This window comes from Melozone crissalis, unplaced genomic scaffold, assembly GCF_028551555.1.
Source record: "Melozone crissalis strain CALT ecotype California unplaced genomic scaffold, PUWL_Pcris_2 ptg000068l_1, whole genome shotgun sequence".
NCBI lineage: Eukaryota > Metazoa > Chordata > Aves > Passeriformes > Passerellidae > Melozone > Melozone crissalis.
The window spans coordinates 12,354,102-12,379,681 of NW_026535846.1; the positions used below are offsets into that span (position 1 = coordinate 12,354,102).

Here is a 25,580-nt window from a genome sequence, read left to right on the forward strand (position 1 = left end):
AGGCTTTAGGTGTAAAAGTTGATATAAGATGATTATGGTTCCCTGAGTGATGGAGCCATAAAAAGGTAAACACAATCTTTCAAAGCACTGCAATATTTTTTCTAATAGAGAGGAAAATATACTTACATTGTAATTACACAAGATGTTTTTCAGCTGTCTGCTGGAACATCAGCACAGTCTTAGTCACTCATGCTCACTATAAAAACAAAACAAACCAACCCCCTCACCTGTTACTGCTTCCAGGCAGGTCAGAAATGTCCACACAAGGAAAGACTGAGGGCGCTCCCTTAAATCACCTATCCAAAGCTCAGATCCTTTGATAAACATGCCAGAGAGGTAAACAGCATGGAGGGAGAAAAATTAATTGTAGAACAGTTGAATATAGAGCAAAGAATATGTGGCTATAAAATTACTCTGAATACACAGAGAATTCAGGTGAAGTTCCCTACCTCTAGGTTGGTCAGGCCTGGTGCTGCCCAAAGGAAGAAACATGACCCTGGTGACTCCTGATGCTCCTAAGGGGATCATCCAGAAAGGATGCCCAGTTAGTTTATAAAGTTGCACAGTACTCCAACTGTATGTGGAGTTTGGAAATATGCTTTGTAACTAAGAACTAAACTAAATCCCTGATTTAAAAAAAAAAGATAAATTATAAGCAGCTGACAGAGTAGCCATTACTACTGTACTCATACCTGGGCAAGCAAAGGGATTTTTCACATAATCATGTATAGTCTTATTTATTTTGTGTACTTCTGTAAGTGTGTGCATGAGCAGCTAATATGGACAGCGAGGCTAGAGCCAAATCCCCAGATTGAGGCACTCCTGAGCTGTGGAGTGTTCAAAATCCAAATCAGGGCTTTACAGCTTGAGCCCTTCTCTAATATTTATTCAGATTTATGATAAATGTAGTACTTTAGAGCTAATTCTTGTTCATAATGTATCTATTGTTCAGTCATGACTAAAGTGTATAAATATCACGCATTTATCTTTGAGCCTGTAGACATTTAAGTCTCTCTGTTCTTCGGGGCGTTATTTATTTATTTACGCCTTTGCTTGTTTGATAGATGGCAGCAGATAAATGTTTCCTAACTGGAGATGTCTCATTAGTTTTTGCTTTTAGTATCATCTGTCATATGACAGCAAACAACGGGGAATTTTTGCACATTTGTATGACTGTATTGCATTTTCATTTATAGCTGCCGCTGTGCTCTCATAGGTGAGGGGATACATAAATATCACCTTTTCCTTAAAGACTATCTTCAAAGAAAATGCATTTATGCTCTAAGCAGAGCCCTGTAGCCCTGTCATCACAGCCCCACTCTTTCCAGGGCAGCAGGCTGGTTGTGTGCTGTAGAAGGTGGAGACTGGAAGCTGGCTCTGCTAAGCCTTGCCTAATGCAAACTGCTTTAGTATGCACATCACATCATGCCGGCTGTACTGCAGGGAGCAGGCAGTTATCGCACACGCGTGCATCCTCAGAGCCAGGATAAACACTCCGTTACTCTCCCTCCAAACTGCTCTTCTGGGAGGCACAGAAAATAAATAGGGAGCGAGAGAGGCATTTGAAGTAACCTTTCTAAGAAGGAGGCAGCAGCCAATAGAACCTTTCTTTCTTTTTTCTTTTTTTTTTTTTTTCCTCTCCCCACTTCTTACTAGAGAAATTCGTGTTACCTCAGCAATTAAGGAGAAGAGCCAGCATCTAGGGTTCCAGGCTGTGAGGGGGAGTAGCAACTTGTACCAGGTAGGAAGCCCTTTCAACATCCTTTTAAATCCATGCAGCTCACTTACTACTTGCTATGTTGCTATACAGTGTCTGACTTGTGGAGACCTTGTGTCTGCCAGTCACCATTCCCCGAGTGAAAGAGACCTTGGGGAGCTTTAATTGCCAATGACCTTCAGGGTATTTCTTAGAAAGACACTGGTACTTAGTGCGGTAAAGTAAAGCAATCTATACTTTCATCTGATGGCTTAAAGTGTGCATTTAGCATCAGGATGCAGCTGGGTGAAACTGCAGCTGTTACCCATCTACAAAACCATGTCACAAATGAGTAAAAATTAGCCATTTTATAATAACTGAAGCAGCTGCTCTGCATTTTTAGCAACACGGCTGTATTACTTTCCAAAACTTATTACCATAAATTCTTTTTGTGTTGGAAAGTCAGCAGATATGCTTTGCTGTATTCAAAGTTATTTTGACAGTTATCTACTATATTTTCATAGTTACTTATGCATATTTTATTAAGACTTTCCTAAACTTTCCCGAGGCAGCTGTCTTGTGGCAGGTTAGCATTGCTGCTAACAAATAATTGATGTGATATTGTAGTGAGTGGTTACGATATTCGCTGTTCAGGGCTGCCTGCTGCAAGCCTGTGGGAACACGGGCACCTCCTGAGGTGTCTGAGGGCTGGGGTAGGATGGAGCCCCAGGTCACAAATGCTCATTTCTCCTGCCTTGGTGCTACAGGACAGAGGGCAGAGCGAGGAGGAGGTGAAAGCTGGCATTGCCCTTGGTGACCCTGTTGTGCAGTGTTTTCCTCCTTGTGCTTTTATTTGTGTTCGCTCGCAGGAATGAACGGTTAGGTGACATCTCTTCCACCTCTACTGTGTGTATTGTGACAGGGATGGGACTTAATAAATTTATTAAAAACAGGAGCAGCAGTTCCATGAGTTGTGGGGTTAGGAGTCAGTCCTGTGAGGGTCACCGTGGTGTCTGTGAGACTCAGACTTTCACTGTGGGACCAGTGTAAGTTGTTTTCTGAGGAGCTAAGGGAGTCTGAGGCAAACTTTTGCAATCTTTAACATTTTCTTCTACACATCAGGCCAGAATTGCCCAGACAAGGAATTTTTAAGGGTAAATATCTCTACATATTTTTAACGTGTAAGCAGTGGCATCAGCAAGTATACCCTGCCTAAGGATTCTGTTACTTGCAAAAATACCTGAAAATGATGCTCAAAATAGTCAGAGCTTAGGTACCGCTGCTGTAATAAAAAATAAATGCTGATAATAGCACAGCTCTCTCAATAGCCACACAACCTTTTCTTGTATGTAATTGCTCTATGCAGAAATAGCTCCATATATTTTGTTTAAAGGTATCTTGTGACTCTTATCTGTAGGAAAAACTATTGAGGATGTCTAAATCCATAGCCTTTTTTTCTGATGAGCATAATGAAAAAAACAATTCTTAGAAAATGAGAATTGTATCTGATAGCTATAAAAGCTAAGAAGGTACAAAAGAAATAGCTTTGAAAATTACAGCTGTGAAATAGAGGTGAGATCTAGTCAGTGACCAGCACTGGTTAGAGGATCTGGCAGTAGGTGAGAACAGTTTTACCCTCTGTTTTATCTGTTCTGAGAAATTCAATGTTTCAGAAAATTCGTACTTGGAAAGTACCAGTTCAATTAGCAACCTAGATGGGAAAGAAAATAGAATGGGAAAGTGATGTCTTGACTCCTTTAATTTCTCTTGATATATGAAATTTGAGATGATGAAAATTATACTCACGCCCTTCACAGGTTGTTTTAACAGGTTGATGTAAAACTGAAGTGAATCATTACCTTGAAGAGAAAAAGGAGGTAATAAGTTGAACACATCAATTTATTTCAGTAGAGACTCATAAAATTCAGGTTTTCAGGAACATTTAAGGTGATTACAGTTGGTGGGTTTGGGATTTATGGTTTTTTGTTTGTTTGTTTTTATTTGTTTGGGGAATTTTTTTAAGCTCCAGTTCAAATGCTCACCCTAGGGATATGTAGAATTCTCAAAAAATCCTAAAAAATATATTATTAATTGACTGAGGCCTTAAATTTTGGATTGAAATGGCTTATTATTTATTAATGCAGTGTCACACCTTGTAGGTTTCTCTGAGAGAAGGGGAATCACAGGGACTGTGCATTGTAATCTAAAAGTTTCTTACCTTGGTATTGCTTGCAGGTCACTACATTTTTATGTAGTAAACCTCAGTTTACTCATAAATACAGGTGTTGGCAGCCGCCTATTTGGGGACATATTGCAGATAGGAGTTTTTCTGGATTATCCTCACTTGCACTAGTAGTGCTTTATGAAGATTTGCTTTTTTGTGACTCCAGTTCTCCTTGTAGCTTTAGAACTTGGCTTTAATTATTTCTTATTACCTGTTGTTTACCCTACTAAAAACCTGCTGAACTAATGTTATTTTCTTCATGACTATAAATCATGTTTTAAACTATAAAACAGATAACAGAAATCTTTATGCTTCATCCCTACCCTGGAAGAGATTCTCCTTACTGCAGAGAGCTTAGTGGGAATATGGGATGGTCCTGTCTCTGGGGGAACCTGTTACCTTTGACAAGACCCTTCAGAAGCTCAGGAGTCACTGATAGCAAATCTATCATGTCTGTGTATCTAAAAGTGGACTGGATTTACTGTCCCAGAAATCTTATAATTTCTCAGCAGAAATGGTGCAATTGGTTCTGTGTAGCTTTTTTAAAATATAAAACCAAGCAAATCTGACTTCCAGAGGTATCAAATCTGACTATCCAGAGCTATCACACTTAGCTGACATTGCATTGTCATATTGTAATGTGTGGATACTCCTTTCCATCGGTGGCTTTGACCAAATCTCTCTATTAGTTCCCAGAACCGCTCTTTTGAGATGGAAAGCTTGGACTCCTAGTGCCTGTGGAAATCACATGACAGAGTTTCAGATTTGTTGCAAGGGTCTTGCCTCTTGATGTATGAAAGGAAAAGTCCCTCTCTACAGCTAATTGATGTTTCTTGGTGCTTTTTGACATTTTATTCTATCAAATAATTGGCCTGAGCTGAGAGTCTGATGTCAGTAAAGGGACTATCAGATGCAATGTATGACACTCTGTGTGTTGGTATAACTCTGTATTACTGTGGGTCCCCAGAGTGGCCATTATCTTTTCATCCAGCTTTAGTTAATTTTAATAACTTCCTGGTATTTTTGGAAGCAAAACACTAAACACACAGTCCCAGTAATGTGTGATGACTGCAAATTTATACATGAGGATTTCCAAACAACCTCACAGGTGGCAATTAGGCTGAGCAGACATGTCAGCACTCAGGCTTGTCTTCCTTCTACTGTGAGCATGAACAAGACTACGAGGCTAAATTTTTCTTTTTCCACTGTCAAGATATTGGGTAACATTTTTCCAAATGAATAGTTGAAGACAATCAGGGACTTTTGTACTTTGCTTTCGACGTGTGCAAGGGATTAGAATTAATGGCTGGACTCAGGGGATCAGGATTAATGGCAAGGCTGACTACACTAACTAACCATTGGACTTCACTGCCAACTTTAAGAAAATTGTAAGTTACTTAACAGCACACAACTTTTAAGATTTATTTAAGTAATAATCCCCAAGAAGCCAATCATTACTAGCAATTAACTGTTGGTTTGTGGGTTGTTGGACCATTAATGTTCTGACAAACTGACTGTTAACTACAGTAACAACAAATTCTGATGTATGTATTTGCTCTGACTGTGGATTTTGTGTTATATAACCTTTTTATTTGCCCCAGACTTTTTTATCAGCTAAGGAATCATTAAATAATTTTCTCTCTGTTAGTGCCTTTTGATGCTATGTGGAAAGGCTGGGAGGTTGGAGCTGTATTTATCATATCTATAAGGTTACAATTCTGGCAGAATGTGAAAAATTTGTTATTTTTTGCCTGAGAATTTATTGCTGTTTTAAAAAAAAACACTTAATGCAGTACTTATGTTTAAATAATAATTTTAAACAAAATATGTATCTGATTATGTAAAACGGTTTTTTTCCTAAATGAAATTATAACAGCCCTGATCTGATTCAATCAGTCCTAGCAGCAGTGTTGAGCACAAGGAAGTTCTGATAAAGGTCATTTGCAGAATAAGCAGAATTGGAAAAAATAGCTTGTCATGTTTTTGCCTTCTTGATATCCTCAGCCTCATTTAGAGTTTAAAATGGAAAGCAAAACTGAATGGTGAGAGACACAGAAAATAAACTGGAAGCTGAAAAACTGCTATTTTGATGAGTTTGTTTAAAATTCTGGCTTTATTTAATGTTGTATTCTATTTCATTGTTCAACTTTTTGGGGGTCAGAAAAATAAAAGGAAAGAAACAGGTTAGATATAAAATTATATCTTTTATAAAGTAGGACAGCTGTTTTATCTCTGTGGGCTTTGCTTGCTTGATCCAGGAATCACCACTAGCTTAGGGTGCAAGTGTGCATGTGTTGATTTTTCCTTAATGGAATTGAGGTGGGCAGCTCTACTAAGCCTGATTAGAACCATCACAAAATCTGCCATGCTACAATGAAATGTAGGGAGATGGATTTAGGTCAGTGTTTAATGAGCCCCACGTACAATACTGGCAGGAAAAAACAAAAAGAAACCTCTTAAAAGTTAAAGTTAAATATGTAATCTGAGTAATTTAGAATAAAAAGACCAACCTGGACACTGGCATACATGATTCTTAGTCTGAATCTTACCTAGGACAGAAAATGACGCTACTTTTACAATCCAAAAGGAAATATTATGCAAGGATTTGTACAATTCAGCCTCAGCAGGTTTGGCAGTGACACTGAGCAGTGAGGAGTGGTTGGTGCTGGGGAGGGGATGGACCCTGAGAAGGACAGGGACCTGCTGGACTGGGTCCACAGGGGGTTACAAAGGTGCTCAGGGGGTTAGAGCAGCTCCCCTCTGAACACAGGGAGGGAAAGTTGGATTTGTTCAGCCTGAAGAACAGAAGGGTCCAGGGATATCTCACTGCAGCCTTCCCGTGCCTAAAGGGGATACAAGAGAGCTGGAGAGGGACTTTTTTATACAGGCATGGAGTGATAAGGGAAGGGGCAATGGCTTCAAATTGATAGGGCAGATTTAGATGAGATGTCAGGAAGAATTTCTTCCCTGTGAGTGTGATGAGGCACAGGAACAGGCTGCCCAGAGTAGTTGTGAATGCCCCATCCATGGAAGTGTTAAAGGCCAGGTTGGATGGGGCTCCTGGTCTAGTGGAAGCTGTCCCTGCTCATGGCAAGGGGGATTGGAACCAGATCATCTTCGAAGTCCCTTCTGACCCAAGCCATTCTATGAAAAATTAATCACTCTTTTTACAGTTCAAAAGCTCTTGTTTTTATATTTATTTTAAGCAACCAGGCACTGCCAGGGTTGACAGCTGGTAAAATTTGTCAGGATTAAGGTTACTTATTGTAGAGCTGCAAGGGAGGCAGAAAGATGGGAGTGCAATTTTTGTTATATTATGGTGCATTAATTTGGTACAATAAATGCATCTCTGGAGTACCTCTTTGGATAAAGCAACTTACTGTGGAAATTATGGGAGGGTGGAGAGGAGGAGGATCTCTGTGTTCAGCACCCTGCCTGGCACAATGTGCAACAATTTGAAGGTACCTGTAAAGAAGCAGAGGAAAGCAACACAAATTCTGAGAAAGAAATTACTTTTGTGAAGTGGCCATGCTGTTGGGTGTAGTTTCCTTCCGTGCTTTTTTCTTTTCACTTCAGTGTCAATCAGACTGGTACAAATCTCTTGAAGAGGACAGACATCATTCAAGAGAAGGAGTAAAGGTAAAACAGTTGTTCTTAGAGACAACTTGTTTATTTTGTGATGTCCTTTCTTAAAATGACAGGTATTTAATTGAAAAAGGTTTTCCTGGTATAAAATATATCCATCAAGCTTCTGACATGAGTGCTTTGTTGAATGTGAGGCATACCCCAGTGTTCCAGACTGGCTGTACCTTTATTTACAATTGCCAAAAAAACACCTGCCAGATTTAACAGCAAATCACCACACAATAAAATGGATCTTTAAGTCAGCAGAAATGAATGACAGGATTCTGTGTTCTATTGCCAGGATGAAAGAATACTTATGTAGGGCACTAAAACAGAAAAATGATTTGCATAGAATAAAACTAATTTTGCCTTATTAATACTTTAGACCTAAAAGTCAGAGAGAATAGACACTATACAGCATACAGAGGTAAGGAAATTAGAACCCTCTTTCAAATGAATTGTGGCCTTTAAGTACTCAAATACTTGAAATTAATTGTTCTTTGGTATATTAATATCAATTTATCATCTAAGATCAACATTTTTTGTAAGGGAGCACAATTCAGGCAGAATGACAGATGAATTGCATGTTGCACTGACATTGCACCCAAACAGCTCACTGTGATTTTACAGCAACAGGAACCAAAGGTCAGCTGCTCAAAGCTGAATTATCAGCTGTGTTGGGGCTCCAGCCTGGCATTCACCACTGGGAGCCTCTGCAGCCAGACAGAACAGCTGCACTTGAGTCTTTCTCTGTTAACAGGAAAATTGTCCCCATTCTTAGGTGGGTTTCCTAAGAAGCTCCTTACAAGGTAGCCTAAAAGTGAGAGATCCCCAGCTCTGAGGTCCATGTCCATATCCTGTCCCCAGACAGAGCATTCCAGAGCTGCATTCCCTTCCTGGTGTGGGCTGCAGTGCAAACAGCCAGGGCTTCCTGGCAGCTGAGCATTTGTCTTCATTCATAAGAAGACACTGAGCTTTTAGGGTGTTATTTTAAAAGTAATTGTTTGTACTCTTCCCTTCAAATGGCGCTTCAATGGCCCCAATACACTTCATGTTTTGAATTTGTAGATTTAAAGAAGGCTCTGCCATTTTTAAAACAAAATTTGAAGACTTAAAGAAGGGTCTGCAGTCTGCCACTGGTCTCTGTACAGGTACTGTACAGAGACCAATGTTAGGTGGGAGGTAAAGAATAAATCACAGCAATGGAAGAATGTCTTCTTTACATGCTGTGTCCTTGCATAACATGGTCTTTCTTAATATCCATTTGGTATGATGCTGAAATTTTCTGATTCATGCCAAAGGGATTTGGATCTCTGAACCAAGGATGACACCACAGGAGACCTTCCCATGTTGTTTTGCAAATAAACATGTATTCTCTTCTGTCTTTAGATGCTTATCCACAGTTCTGCTCCACATGCAATTTGCTTCCATAGAATTCTGGAACTTGGCTAATCATGGGGCTAGTGACAAAACCTGTCTTGCTCAGGACACTTGTTTATATCTGAGGAGATAAAAAACAGTCTCTGTCACTTACACCTGTGTTTGATTCTTTTTCCTCTTCCATTTTTTTTCTTCATTTGCTCATGTTTAAAACCAAGGGAATGAGTTGACAGGAATTAGCTTGAGTAGCCCAAGACACTAAAAAAATTTTTACTGCCATAACTGCTGGCAATTTTGAAGAGGATTACAATAGGACATGCACTCTGAGAGTTTGTTTCTCTTTCTGTAGTAAATTTGAATAATCTTTTTCTCTGTGTGACTTTCCTCTCTGAAATTCTATGAGACAATATGACAGGGAGCTGTAATGCTTAATTATTAAAAATCTAAATATATGGTATTCTGCAGAGAGGTAAAAATGAGCTTTTGTAGGTCTCATAAAATTGCTTCGAGGCAATTCTTCCAATTATGTAATGAAAAATGTAACAAAGCCAGAGGAAGAAATTAAAAATTATAAAAACCTCTATCCTTAATTTTAAGACTATTTTGATTTTCAGAAACTGTGTTCTCATTACAGTCTTTGGAATGGATGTGTTTAGAGTTTTATGTGACACTGGAAGGGTTTTGCTTATTAGACTCAGGTGAGTGCTCCAGGAGGCTCTTGGAAAACCTCCAATTTTCCCACTTCACTATCAATTAATTACACTCTTGAAGTTCATGAAGTTTGCCTAATTATTTTGGAATGTTTTGGAGCTGCATTTACATTTAGAGCAGTGGCACAGTATGTGAGGATAGAGACCAGTGAATGCCATGTGCTGAGAAACTGACATTGTTAAAAGTTCTGTAACATTTAAGAAAAGAGGCGTTAGGAATTGGAGCAAAGGTCTGCATGGGTTATCTCCTGTACCTTGGCAAGGGTGATCTCTGCAGGTTACAGGGGAAGAACAGTGCAGGTGTGTCCTCTGGCCTCACATAATTACACATGGTCAGAAGGCTGAAGTGACACCCAAGTAAAATGTTGTGTGTTTCTAGAGGAAGAAGGATGCTGAGAAACAGAAGGGACAGGATGAAAGGATTCTCACAAGGTGCTGGATTTTTGCTATGCAGCACATTAGAATACCGGTTCCCAAATGCAGTATTTGGTGTAACAAAGAAAGTTTCACTAATATTTTCCTGCAGGATAGAAATGGACTTCTGAATTTCAAGAATTGTTTTGCTGCCTAAGTAGACCCAAGGACAAAACTGCCATGCAGTTTCTGTGCTTCAGTTAAGGACTAAAAGGATCCTTCTCCACTCTTCATTCTTTCTTTGACTATTGCTGGTGGTGTGGCCAATGTTTCTGAGGTCCTGATGTGTAGCAACTGCATTGTTTTCTAAGTATTTCTAAACTGTCTGGTAAAATACTATGAAAGCAGTTATTTTCAAGATAGGTCATCATTCAAACCTTTGAGATGGAAAACCCAAAAGCACGAGGAAAAAACTCTAAAAAATAGATTTCTTTGTAGCACAGGTAGATTGATCATCAGAGATAGGCCAAGAATTTCATTTTCTTGGGGCTAGCATTGGTTTGTTCATCACTCAAGTTTATATTTCAATTTTCCAGTGCCCTGGACCTAGCATACACATATGTTTTTCTCTGAACTTGAGCAAGTTTCCAGTGCCACAAATTGATAATGGTTAGACTTGCCTTTAGAGAGATACGGTTTTCCTTTTGGTAACTTTTTCATGATAAATGAAGTAGTTGCTCTATATCCAGTAAATATGTTCATTCACCTGGGACATCTCCAAGTATAGGTACTGTTTAGTGTAGTGATGTCACAACTGCAGTGCTGTGAAGTTTTAAATACAATGAATTTTGTTTAGGCTGTATGGGGATAGTCAGGAATGTGAAAGATGCCTAAAAAACCTGATACCATGGTTAAGTAGAGTGCCTGGATGTCTCTGAATACTCTGGCTGTATTTCAGAGAAAAAGACAAAAATATTCTGGAATTTTGCTTCAAGTACTTCAAAGTCATTGCAGTGACAATATCCATTATTGTAATCTGCCAGGGACACATGGAGGTTATGTCAGGTAGTGGGGCTCCAAGTCAATCCCTCAAGAAATGCTCCTAGTATACCTTGTTTTAAAAATTTAGTGATTTCCTTGAAAATATAAATTAGCAAAAACAATTTTTCTGAAGCTCAAAATGTTTGTGGGCCCTGTCACAGGGGGAGTTCAGAATTCCATACTGGAAGAGTAAAATGACCTTGAGGACTGCAGTAATACTATCTGAATGAAATTCAATAGGACAAAGTGCAAGATCATGCACAAAAACAATACAATTCTGTTATAAGCTAGGAGCTTGTTAATTGGAAATGACAGAAGAGGAGAAAGTCATAGAATGACGGCAAGTCATCAGTGCAAAACATCAATGAATAGGGCAAATAGAATCTTACACTGTGCTGGGTGAGATATTTGTGTTAGCAAAGGAAATAACAAACACCTGAACTAGGTCCTGCAGAAACAATATTGTGGGATATTTGTAATCATTTTCTTTTCCTGATTTTAATGAAGGTGAATTCAAGCTGGAACTGATGCAAAGAAATGCACCAGCTGAAATGCAACTAGGATGTTCAGGAGAATGGGAAGTCTTACAAAAAGAGTCTGAGAGACTTTGTTGTGCTTAGTCCAACCAGACAAATTTATCAGAAGTTGAGCAATAAATTAGGAAAAATTATATAACTATATTTAAGTTGGAAATAAGTGTGTCCGGCTCTCAGAGGTGTGATATTTTGGACCCAATTTTAATGGTGATCAAGCCCCCCCACAAACTACCAGCCTTTGTACTAAGATCCTTTTGTCTTAAAGGAGAAAATCTAGCCTGCCTGCTAGTGACTGAAGGGAGCAAGGGAACAATAATTTCCAGTGCTTCCAAGCATTTATAAGGAAAAGCCAATATTGAAATCAGTTCTATAATTCAGATACTGCTGGGTTCATGTGTGGTTCAACCTCTGTTTATTTAGATTGTATTGGAGATGGAAGAAATCAGCCTAAGTCATAAACTGCCAGAATGGTGTTGTCAGACTGGGAAGAGCCACAGTGCTATAATGGCATTGATAATGCAGCTTATGGTCACTGACATATTCCCTTTCTGTTCTCTCTGTAAGGAAACATCCTGCAAATACCTACCTGGATATTTCCTCCACTGAAACATTGCATTCCAATCTACTTTTTATCTCATTTTTCTAAATCCCAGTGGCTTAGATCTGACTGGACCCCATGCTGATCACAAGTAGAGAAAAGAAAGGCTTGAACTCCTGTCATGCAAATAGTTTTTCCTTGAGAATTTGCCTTAATAGTATTAATGAACTCCCATAAAATTACCATCTCTGCCATCCTGCTGATCAGAAATTCTAGCTTTGCAGGTGTTGGGTGTTTTGGGTTTTTTTTTGCTTTTTTTTCCCCTCATAATGAGCTGACAATAATTTTTTGCTGTTCTTGGCATTAGCCACTTCTTCCTTGCTGAGCTGAACTGGGACTTTGAAAAACAACATCTCCTCTCTGGTGTGGGAAATCAGTGAGCATGAAACAGGGGGAACTGCTTCTTTTGCAGTCCGTTCAGTATGGCCATGGAGAGCTATTTTGGAGAAAAGGGAAAGAGTGAAAAATGTGTGACAAACACAACAGAGACTAGGATGAAGAGAAAAACCATGAAGACAGAAAGGTCAACAATGAAAAACAGGGAAGAGGAGCAGAAATATTTATAAAAGCAAGACCAACATAAGCATGGCAAATTACCCCTTTTAACTACATTTTTAGGCTGAAAATAATTGCTGCAAATCAAATCACATCAATTTTAATTTTTTACTGCAAAGTTTGTAGTAGAGCTAAATGTTGTATAGCTGAAAGTGTCTGTCAACCTGCTCCTGAGAAGTGTCCAGTGCTATTGCTGCATTGAAGGAGGCTCAAATCGTCCACTCATGTTTCAGGCTGTCTTTAAATCCAGCCTGAAGGTCCTGCAGCCCAAAGCCTGGTCTGCACTGGCTGTTTTGCCACCCCAGAGGTATGATCTTTTTGTAGCCATTTCCAGTTTTTCCATGATGGCTTCACATCCAAGGGTAATCTGGGTTGGGAGCAGCCATCTCTCCAGGATAGTCTCGCAGGATGGATGAACCTTTCCACAGCTGATAGGCTTTTGCAGGAGTGTTGTGCCACTGGAGTGAGAAAAGGTGCCCAGGAATGTGGCCAGGACAGGAGCCCTGAAGGACAAACTCCTGACTCCACTGAGCTCTTGTGTCATGCTATAACATTATCCTATTCCTTCCCAAGTTTTCACACTGGGATCAACATCGCTGCAAGCTCAGTCACCTTGGGAGAACCCAATTCTTTTTCTTGTAGAATTCTCACTGTATCTGATCCCCCTGTGTGCACACTTACAGGCTATAGCAGTAGAAATTCTACAGTGAAATCAGTTGAGAAATTCTACAGTGCCTGAGGGTACTGGAGCAGCTCTGAGAGCAGATAATAACTGAAGTTCCTCAAATGCTGTCAAATGGTAATTGTGGGCTCAAATTGCAGCTTTATTGGCACAAAGTAGAATTGCTGGGAGGGATTCCTAGAACCACCATGCCCATGTACAGAATCTTTTTTTTTCTTCCCTCTAACTTGAGTTTTTGTTGGATTATATCTTCTTTACCTTCAATATCAACACTTGTTTATCTTTTGATTTTTTTGCTAAACTACTGGTTGTACCTAGTTAATGGGGAGCACTTAGGCAGTGATGAGAAGACAAGATGTTTTCTTTTAGACTGTGTTTGAAGGTGATCATGAAGTAGCTTTTAACAAGAAATAGTCCTGTTCCAAAATAATGTTCCATTTTGCTCCTTTAAAATTTGTTCTTATGTTGACTGTATATATTCTTTTCAAAATGGAAGTCAGAGAAATACTCTGCATAATTTATAAGCTAGTCAGCTCCTGTGATGATTAGACAATTCCTGCTTCACTGAAAAGTAACTAATCCATTGTCCTCAGAAGGTGAAATAATATATCTCTGCCACAGAATCAAAGGCTGATACAGAACCAACCCCTACACCCCTAAGTGTGCTCTCAGAACACAGGTATTGCCAGGATAGACTTGATTTTGTTGGCAGTTTTAATACCTAAAAAGAGGTAGCAAGTAAGAGATATTGTGAGTTTTGGGAGAAATATTAGCATAAGATACCCATTTTAAACTGCAAATTCAGATATTCCTTGAAGCTTGAAAACTCAACTTTTTATAGCATAATGTGGAGAATGACTGCATGATATAGAAAAATGAAGCACTGTGATGGATTGATTAGGAGATATGTACTTCTAGCACATTTGCTATCAGAAAAATGCATGATTACATGAAGACTGAAGTAATAGAAATGACTCTTCATATCCGTCACCTCTTCTCAGAGCGTTCAGAAATCTCTGCCTATGCTTCATAAAGAGTTTCAGTTCTTGAATCACACAGCTGACAAACTTTCACATAAATTTATCTCAAGGAGTATTGCTTGAATTGATTTAGGATAAGCTGTCTTACTTCAGAGAGACACGGGTCTTAACCTGTGCTTTTTGAAGTAATTACTTTAGCTGCAGGTGTGAAGAATACAATAGTTGTGTTAAAATGTGACAGTTTTATAAGCCACAGTTATTGTGAACATGGAAAAAAATTAAGTTCAAAGACACGGTTTGGAAGTTTTGTTGAGAGCACTGCATAATATAAAGCTGTGCCAGTCTCACTTTGCATTGCCTTCAGTCTTTCTGGAGCTAGAACAGGCTCCTGTTGGGAGACATTGGTCACAGTCACAGATTAAGTAGTGGAAAACATCTGTGTTGGGTTCACACCAGACTCCAGGAGCTGCTGGTGCTGAACGCTCATGCTACAGAACTGCAGGCAAAGAGATAAAGCCAGTGATTACTCCAGCTGCAGCCAAGTGCCAATATACCTTATAATTACTTTGAATCTTCTCAGACACATTAAAAATACATCCAGTAGAGCCAGCTTCTTGCATTTTTTGTTAAGGTACGTGAACTTGCTGATGAGAACATAATGCAGAATGGAGATGAATGCAGAAAAGGTGAGAACAAACATCCTGACAGCAGCCAGGTGTTCTTGGGCTTTTCAAAGAGAACTTTCCTTGACCCTCTTAGAGCACATGGCTTATTACTGAAAGTGTCAAACACTTTGTTATCTCTGTTCAGCAGCACTGTGCATCAGGCCATTTATTCATAACTTGGAGTGCTGCTCTTATTATAGAATCATAAAACATTCTGAGTTGGAAGGAATCCACAAGGACCATTGAGTCCAACTCCCGGCCCTGCACCAGACAAAGCCAAAAGTCCCATCATGTGATTGTTACTGCTGTACTGCAGTTGAGTGCTTGCAGGGTTGTAACAACAGTGAGCTGTAGCACCAAAGTTTAACGTTATCTCTGGCAGTTTCTTTCATGCTCTCATGAAAACCAAGGTCTGGGGCTGCCCTGAAGAGGGAAAGAGGGCAATTCCTGCTGCAGAAACTGCTATTGCACCCTGATCCCCACTGTTTGCTTCTTTCCTCTGTCACAGATAGTGCTCTTACTACAGCAGCATTTGTGGCATCTGCTCCTGCCACATTGACTCACCTTGGAGAGAAAATGAATCAGAATTGCACGTTGGTGGTGGCAGGGAGGAGAGCAGCAATTCTCGGCTTTATTTCTCTTTGTTTCTCGTTGAGCCCTTTTTTTTATTTCTTAGCTCTAGTAAGCATTCTCCATATGTGTTTAGTATTTTCACATATGTTTCTGTGTATATTTAATTGTCTACAGTAGACTCTTCCCATCTTGTCTTCTGGCTTCTTGTGTCAACTGTCTGTTTAGATTTTAAGCTATTTGAAAAGAGCCACTTCTTTGTGTATTTCTATGCAGTAAGATACCACCCTGCAGTTAATTGGAGGCTCTGAGTAATCTTGCCATATCAAAAGTATACCTACTGATAGTACTCAGATTTTGGTAGTTTTTTAAATGTCAATGTCTGTGCAGGAAAAAATGACAGGCTCTTATCAATAGCCACTTTTCTTAATGTGCCTGTGTAGATCCCTACAACTCAGAGAGAAGAAATCTACCAGTAGATAGCAGTGTAACTGTAGTATCTCTGTTGGCATTTTAACGAGCCTATTTTTGTGCTAGCTGTAAAATCTCATGCTTTGTGCTATTGGAAAGATTTTAAGGGTGTTCTGTATAGAGAACTCAAGTTTTATGAAAGTAAAAAGATAGAAAATACGAATACTTCCTTTCTGAAGCATACTCTGCAAAGGCTTGTGATATACGAAGGCTTGCCCAGAACACTGTGTAAATGATTCGCTGGTAAAGGCTGGGTCTTTGTACCAATGTTCTATTCTTTTAGAATACTCAGTTTAGCTTCAGGAATTCTTCATTACTCTTTGATGTTTATCTTAGTGATTTGCAGTCATTTCCAGTGTAAAGTGTTGCTATAATTAGTTTTTGGTTAATGATGATGATTTTGTCAGTAAGTAAATGATATAAAGTATGCCTTAATCTTCTAGGCTTGTATTACTTTGCCACCATTTACTGTTTGGTTGGGTTTTTAAAATTGAAAACCAAAGGGCATTTTTTTTGTCTAGTATTTGCTGTGGTTTTTAGGTCCTGTTGTTAATATCTATGTCTTTAGTGATTGGACTTCTAGCATTTGTAATTATGGTCAGAATGGCAATAACGCAAACACCATGGGAAATGCAAAGTTTTCTTAGTAAGTTTGTATTTGATAAAAGTTGCTCTTTCTACAGTTAGCATGTGCTATATTGAAAATACGTTAGTGTTAGAGTCTTTCAGAGAGAAGATTATGTACTTTCCCTGAGAACTGCTGCTATGAGGTGTTCAAGATAAATGTGAATCTGTCTTTCTGTCCTCTTTCATGACAGCAGCAACAGGGAAGCGCCAATCAGTTGGTTAATGAATCCGTGTGATAACTTCATGACTCTTCATTTTCTCCCACTCTGCTTTTGGCAGTTCTAAAGATGTTAATCTCTCCACATTTGCACGGGAGAGGTCTGCATTTGAGAGAGGCCTTGACATGCTCTACCTACAAAAGACCAGTGTGTCAAAAGGCGCCACTGTTGATCTCATCTGCATTTCATTAATTCCAGCCCCTCTGTCTTTCCCAGGCAGCTGTCACCCCTGCCTTTCAGAACCTAGCACTAAATGACATTTTGAGTGTGGTAACATCTCCATCATCTCTGTCTCTGCTGAACTCTTGGTACATCCTCTGTGCTGGTCACACTTCAAAGCCACATTCTCTATTTGTTCTCCTGCACAGTTTTCACTGTTTGTGTAAGGTGTTGGAAGATGAGTCCCTGAGGATAAACCCCTGAGCTTGGGCAACATAAATACCCTAGCTTCCAATTCTCTAGTTTTGACTGTATTTTATTTTCACTTCTGCCTTTATTTTGTTTCCAGTTTCAGTTTTGTTTTAGTTCACTTGAAGGTTGCAATGATATGACATAAAACACTCTTCAGCTGTACTTCAGGATTAAAATATAGCTTAATTTGGTGAAAAAGCTTTTGTCTTGTCCATTTGTGCACCAGGTTTTCTTCATGTTTTGACAAGACTTCTTATGGGCAGAAATATTGCATTGCTTAGGAAATGCAGTTAATGGTTTGGTTTAAATAAGGACAATTTCACTATCTTGAAATTAAGTACATGAAAATAATCCTTATTTTTGCCTTCCTAAAAATAAATAGTTTGGGATATTTCTATATATAAACTGAGTAGTGTTTAATGGTATTAGAGAGGACATGAGTACTGAAATTGGCAAACCACCCTTTCATAGTTGATTTTGTTTGAGATTTTAAAAATATTTTTATTGCATTTGTGATTGTTATGCTCCTTCATTTTCATAATTGGTCTATTATTGCAATGAGTCACACCCACCCATAGTGCATAGATGTGATGCATGTTTGCTCTATAGAGAAAATAAAGTAGAAATTAAAACTTTTAAGGATCTTGCTGATATTTTTTTTTGCATATGTAAATTATCATACTTTTTAATTTTTGAACTCATTCGAACAAAAAACATGGGTAATATTTTAAGCCCATTATGCTTTTTACATAAAACCAGAGCAAAACTAATTATTCTTTTCCTGTGTGATATTGCCATCAATCTTATGAGGAGAAACAGTTTCTGCACTATCAGGATTTTTTTTTTTTTTTTTGCTAGGCCATTGCTTAAATGCAAAGTGTGTCACTTTATTATATCACAGTGCATATTTCAATGATCCGGGTGGCACGGTTATAGCTCTGTTGATCTTACTGTAGTTGTGTGAAATGAATAAGTAAGGGCTGACAACTGGCAGGGAAATCGATCCAGGCTCCACTAAGGTGTGGCTCATTATTGTGGGATACAACAGGCCAGCACTGGCTGTCAGGAGCAGGAGCCTCTCAAATGCTGCCAAGGTCAAACCCAGCACAGGAACAAGGGTTTGAGTGAGAAACCCTGCACGGTGCAGTCACACTGGTGTGGGGCAGATCATTTGCCATTCTCCAGGGAGCCAAAGCTTGCAGGGTGTAGCTGTGGGGTGCAGCTGCAGAGCCAGTCTGCTCCCAGAGCCCAGTGGATCCAGAGGGTAGCTGGGGAGGGGTGCTGTGCTCAGCAGGGCGGACAACTTGTCCCTCTCCTCCCCTCTCTGGGAGGCTGGGCACCTTGACCTTCTCCCAGTTCAGCTCCCTGCTCTAAGCGCTCAATCTCAAATCTGTGTGAGTGGAGAGCCCTTTGGCTGCCCCTCTGCTCAGGAGGAGGCCAGAGAGGCTGGACATGTCCTGATTCCTGTGGCCAGAGAGGCTGGACAAGTCCTCACGCCTGTGGCACTGTGAGGCTGGACATGCCCTGACTGCTGTGGCACTGTGAGGTTGAACACGTCCTCACTCCTGTGATGCTGGCCAGGGTGATCAGCTGAAGAGTGAGGTCTGTGCACAATAAAAAAGTGAGAGAATTGTGTGGAACGTTGGAGTGTTAAATAAATGCAGCAGCCCATTTTGGCTGGGCTTTGGTATGAGGTTCACACAGCACCGTCACTGTCCTGTTTACTGTGGTCAAGCACAGGAGGTCTTGTTTGAAATGTGTAAAAATATACCAAATAGCTTGATGAAATGTTAAATGATTCACTAATGGTTTAAAAGGACTTTGGAAGTACCCTACAGAGGCACTACATTCAAAATAGGATAATTTTAGAGTAACATTTAATGGGCTTGGAGAAATAAAGAGTAATTTTAGTTGAAGATGTACTGTAATTTTCATAGTTTGGACAATAAACAGAGCACTGACTACAACAGCAGTAAAAGCCTAGTTAAAATTATGTCAGGGTTCATCTTCTGCCAGCAAATGCTGTAGCCCAATCTACAAAACCAAAGTACTATGTCAAATAATAAATAAAATAGAACAAAACAGCTTACAATCACAAGGCGATTATGTTCTTAATGCCTTAAGAATGGATAAATGTACTATTTTCTGCACTTGTACTCCTTGATACGTGAATGAAAATACATATAAAGCAGTCCATGCACTAAAATTTCATGTTAATTCATAATATAAATACTAAATTCAAATGCAGTATCACCTAAATTTAATCCATTCTTTGTAAACACTGTAATACACACACACACCACAGATACTGCAATACAGTTTCTGATAGCTGCCTTTACTACCTTCTATTATCTATGAATTATTTGCAAGATGGTTGAAGCATGATTGAATTGGGAAGCTATTTCTATTTTGTATAGGTCAGTGTTTCTGAAATACTTATCTTGGAGCAAAATGTTAAGAATACCACAAAACATATCGTGTTGCTTACAGTTAAATGCTCGAGATACATGGATCACCTAATTGTTTTTGCTTTACAGTAACGCTCAGCTCTGTAGTCAAGGGATTACTTACTTTAGGCACTAGGGAGCAACAGTTCTTCACTTTTCTGTTATCCATATTTTCTGCTCTTTCTGACTTCTCTAAGCAGCAATTATCAACTCATGGAACCAATCCTGGGGTTTTCCACATCTGTTGCTTAGTTTAAGGCAAACATCCCAGGCATAGTACCCAAATTATTTTTGTTGCTATTGTTATTTCAGGATCATCATAGTTGTTGTTTAAAAAGGGGGAAAAAAAAAATCTTCCCTCAGAATGGCAAAAGATGAAGCTACCAAATGGTGCAAATAAAGACTGTATTTTTCAGACAGGTATTTAATGTGTTTTATCCCTGACAACACTGTGAAGCTCTGGTAGATGCTGCTAAAGACCAGTGTATTTCCTTTCAGCCCTCTGTACCAACAGCCTCAAGCTGTTGAACTGATAGTGCCCACCCAGGGTGGGTATGTATGCACAATGAATGTACAATTCTGATTATAGTCATGTGGTGGAAAAATGACAAGTGTCAAGCAATAATCTCAATTTTTTTTTTTGCAATGGAGCTAGGATGAACACACCTCAACTCTTCTAAATTGACTTGAAAGTTGACTGAAGCATAGTAATAAATAAGGAATATTGCCAATTTTGACTCCTGTAGTGTTGTACATGATGAGCTGAGTATGTGATACTCATAAACTTAGCAAATGAATTTTTTTCCAACTTTTCCTGGTAGTGTCTCAGAACTTCAGAAGCACCCCAGAATGCCTCTGTCAAATAAGTTGGATTTCAGAATTTACCTGAGGTGTCTGACTCAAGGCTGGTCTGTCTCTGCATTTTCCCAGATGTCCTCTCTGCTTTTGTCCTTTTCTCCTCTGCCCACACTGCTGGCCCATCAACTCTGAGATGATTTAGGTAATCTTCTTTTGAGAATTCCAGCCACTGAATGAAACAATTGCCAATGCTGCCTAGTTTATCTTATGAGCACAAATTTTCACTGCACACTTAGTGGCCCTGTGAGCATTAAATAATATGCAGTCAAGCAGCTTGTCAGGCCATATCATTACTGTATTTGTAGCATGCTGTGCAAAGCGAGCACTGTGCCATCACTGAGCTGCTCAAGGAAACAGTTAATAGGGTCATTGCCTCGTTTATCCTGAAGGAAGAGTAAAATTGATGGGTAGGGCATTCACCTACAATGGAGGTTAAAAAATAAGTTGAAGTATCTGTCCATTTAAGGTGTGCTGTAGCACTAGGTAATCCATAGGAATGGATAACTGATTTGTAATTATACTGAAGTATTTCACTAGAAGGACTATATTCCTTTAAACTATTTCCCTGTTATCTGTGTGACACACATCTTGACAAAATATTCAGTCTAGAGGACTGTGTGGACAACTTGACATATTGCCTTCAAACTCTCGCTACTTTTGGTACATTTATGCTGGCAGTGTACAATTTGGTTTCTAGATTTTCATGCCAAATAGCAGATCTCTTTGATTCATGGCTGTCAGAAGCACACATTAGAAGCTGCTTTGAGGAGTTGTATTTGGAAGTGTGAGATGACAGCGTGCTGGTTATTTTTAAGCATTAATCAGTTTATACATAGTGGAAGTGATTAGGAATACTTCTGCTTTTTCTTGTCTGCTTGCTTACGCATCCCTTTCTTCTTCCAAAGTTTTGTCAGTGGTTGTCACTCAATCAGATTTTCTGTGCTTTCACTTTGTCATTCCTGTTATTCAGTGCCATAACCTCCAACTTGTAGATATTATTCTCAGGCATTTTTCCTAGTTTCCTTCCAGAATTGCAGATGGAAAGATAGTTGCACAGAATATTGGCTTACACTAGGTATTTGCCAACTATAATTGCACGCATGAATTAAGAGTCCTGACTATACATATAACTGTAGAGAAATTGTAGATGAAATAGTTATACTTCAGTTTGACTCTTAATCCAGTTCATTTCACACTTTCTATTTTCATTTAAGATGGAATAAACTTATTTATATGCCTACACACTTGTCTACTCAAACTTGCTGGAATTTCCACACTTGAAATGCTAAATCTAATTTGATTATATTAGCAATAAAGATTTTTGAGAATGTCTATTTCAAAATACATTCATATTTTTAAAAAGGAGTAAGAAATAAGTAGGATTGATATTTTAAAATGAAAGACCTATTTATCTTGTGAGTCAGAAGTACAATGAACTAAACTGAACTAACATGATAGGTACCCATAGCTGTTGAAATTAGATGCAGCTCTTTAGAACTCTGCCAAAGAGGTAAAGCCACCCTTATTGGTTAACTGTGTTATAATTTATGAATTCCTAATCAGTTGGACTCCAAGTCTCTGTGATTCAGAGTCAATTTAAGCATGCAGTCATTTGGTTTACTGAGGTTAATGGTCCATAGTGGAGGTTGCAGTTTAGGATGTCATAGTCTCCTTGGGGTCTGTGTTCCCATTCCCCATGTGATGTTTCTAGGTTTTTTGGGGGGTTTTTTATGCCAAATGGCTTATCTACCTGTTTGTAGTGTTTGTAATTCATTTGAAAATACAACCTTACCTGTGAAATAATTATTGCTTTAATTCCAAAGCAATCCAATGTAACCAAAGTAAATTTGTAATTACTTTTGAGTTCTATTAAAAACTCATGACCTCCATGGCCTATGTTCTTAAGTCTTGTTACCAAGACAGATGTCATGTTTTCCTAATAACTACTGACAACAAATTACATTTAGACACTATATCTTTGTTAGGTGATGACATGGCTGCCAAAAGGGCTTTGCTCTTATATAAAGACATGCTGGTGGGAGTATTTTTTGCACTATGTTTCCTGATCTTTAAGAACTTCAGGGTAATTTTGTCTACTTAGACACTTAAGAAGGACCGATTTAACTTTATTCAAATGCAGCCCAAACATGTTTTTCCAAAGTGTCCTCCTTAAAACAACCTGCACTGCTTGATCAATCCCGTTCTGTATAGACTGGTTCTGCTTTCAGAAAGCTCTTTAGAGGGGGCAGCTGCCAGAACCATTATATAGCTGAAATGTCATTAAAGTAACAGAAGCAGGGAAGGAAGCCACATATTAGCTACGTATTATCCTGCATTGCCACTGGGCCTAGTAATTATTCTGTTTTAATGTGAGAGTTTAAATTAAAAATCTGTTAGAAAGCATTGTGCTGTATTTGTATCAGAGCTTCAAAGTCTGCCTTTTTATCAAGACTTACTTCTGATGGTTTTTATCCTCTTTCATCTTTTTTTGAAACAAAGGTATTTTGAAGTATAAGACAGGTAAAGTATTTTTTGCAATGGATTCATGAAAAGGAAGCTGAGTGAGAGGAGATCTATAAGGTAGCTGAAATACAGCAAAGGAGCATTTGAAAGAATGAAATGGAAAATTATAATGGAATTGTGCCAAATAACAGGCAAAAAGAGATTTTTTTTTGCTTGGTTTACATATCAGAAACCAAGACAAGGTAACATCCTGCATTTTTACTATTTGTACAAATTATGTTCAAACATCAGTTAATCTTCAAGACTTTTGACTGCACAGTCATAAACTCAGGCCTGAGTAGACCTGTACAGATTCAAAAATTCTTTTTCTGCTTCATAGAAGTCAAGAGTCTTGACTTACAGAGGATCTTTCATTGAATAAAGAGTTTAAAGAGATGGAAGCATTCCATTAGTTCTCATTAAGGGTTATTATAACTGTCATACATGTCTGTATGGATATTCAAGATCTCTTCTTTGCCACTGCATCATTCTGTGCATCACCCTTGATTAAAATCCCAGTGTGGTTCTCTTCAAGCACATGAGATCCTACAGCTCTGCTGTGCACCAAATGAGGGGCAGCTCTGAGCTCACTTGATAGCCAATGCCTCCTCAAGCTGGGGACACATGCTTCATGCTCTCAGGCATTCCCAGCTCCACCTTTGCTTTAGTTGGCTATTTAGGGAAATGAGAGATTGTTTTATACTTTATTCTGATGTTTTTACTATTTGCTTTCTACTTAATTTGAGGAAAAGGGAAAACTTCTCTAACTGAACTTACGAACAACTGTGAAAAGTTTGGCTGGCTCCTTCATAACTTGGGAACAGGCCATTCATTGTGGAGCTGCATAATACTCAGCAGGATATCTGCAAGAAAATTTACGGCAGTATTCCTCTAAACCATTTTTTTTTTCCAAAATCCACTTTTTCCTTGAGCCTTCTGAATTCTGGCACATCAGTGGAGCTAGTACTAACAGCTGTGGGGGGTTTCTGGTACAATGGGAAGGGTATAATAGGAAATAGTGCCTTAGTAGGGAAAAAATGGCACTAATTGTCAGGTTTAAAAGCATGCTATCTCTTCACAATGTTCATAGATGAGTTAGCAATCTGCTCCATGAATGTGCCACCTCTGAGGGCAGCAAGTATCTGTTTTGGCTGGTACAATGGGACAGCACAAGAACATTTCTTACTGAATACACGAGAGTGCAAGAACACCCAGTGCATGAGATTAGGTTCAACCAAAAGTTCTGCATGATCCAAAAGTTGACTGTGAAATGAGCACTATCCTTAATTATACTGCTAATATAATAAACAGTAAGCTATGAGGAAGGTTATTGCAACAATTGTCATCTTTGAAGCAGGGTAATTGTCACTCTGGACTCATCAGACATAAATGAAAGGAAAAATCCCTCAGTGGATATGGCATGTAGGACTATTCTTCCTTCCTTCATTCCCCTGGTCATTTTAACAGCTCAAGTTGAATTTCAGTGCTGGTGCCTGCAATCTTTATGACCCAGGGCATATGTGAAAAGGAAGTGTAAGGCTGCCACTCTGTTCAGAGCTGTAGTGAGCCTGTGAGCTCCTTCACAGCTTCAAGAGAAATGTTTTCTTAACGGTAGGCGCTTAAACTTTGACACCTGCGTAGGCAATTGGAAATTGCTGTGCCTGTTGAGGTGCGTGTGCTCCCATTCTGTTAGTACAGATCAATTTTTACAAAAGAAGCACAGGGAGGCTCTACCTTCCTCACTGAATCAGTTTTATATCAGAAATGGAGAGATGGAATGGGAGCAGATGGAATTGTGTCCTTACCTGGTCTTCATAGGATGAAACTTTTCATATGACTGTAATTCTAAAAGCTTTTAAAACATCTTGTGATCTCCTGGGCAATAATTCAGGAATTAAAAACGTCATTAATCCAGTGTGATGTTGGCAGAAAGCTTTCAGGAAGATATCCTAAGAGTAGAAGTAAACTAGCAAACTCTGTATTCAGGGCTGTGCTGACATCTTTAATTACACCATCAATTATGCTAATTTTAATGCGTACTTGAGAATGTGATAAAAATAAACCAAAGGAGGTTATTCGTTAGCTGCCGTTTCATGTCTGAAATTGAGCTGAACACTTAAAATAAGTCTGGATGAAACCCTACATACTGTGCCATAGGGAACAATTCTACATAGGCAGCAAGTAGGGCAGGGAGCAGGGTGGAAACTAATAATTCTTCCATCTTAGTTTTATTTTATGACTCACTGCAAGAAAAATTAGCCTAGATTCTTTTTTTTTTCTTTATTTTTTTTTTCACCCAGGGGGGCTGTAAGCTCTTAGCTGAAGCCAGGACAAAACTGAGAACTTCCCAAAGAAAAACCTCTTCAGAGTAAGAAAACCTCACTGCATTTGGGATTATGCAAAACTACATTCTAGGAATTAACAATAAGTG

General features: G+C 38.9%; 1 protein-coding gene across 4 annotated transcripts in view; it reads left to right on the forward strand.

The window, feature by feature from the left end:
• Positions 1-1,692: 1,692 nt before the first annotated feature.
• The window catches only part of TENM1 (teneurin transmembrane protein 1), a 775,300-nt gene continuing 751,412 nt past the window's right edge, over positions 1,693-25,580 (forward strand). For all 4 annotated transcript variants that reach the window (XM_054289924.1, XM_054289930.1, XM_054289929.1 and 1 more), the window contains exon 1: positions 1,693-1,741. The gene's annotated coding sequence lies outside the window, so the exon portion shown is untranslated. The remainder of the gene's footprint in view (positions 1,742-25,580) is intronic.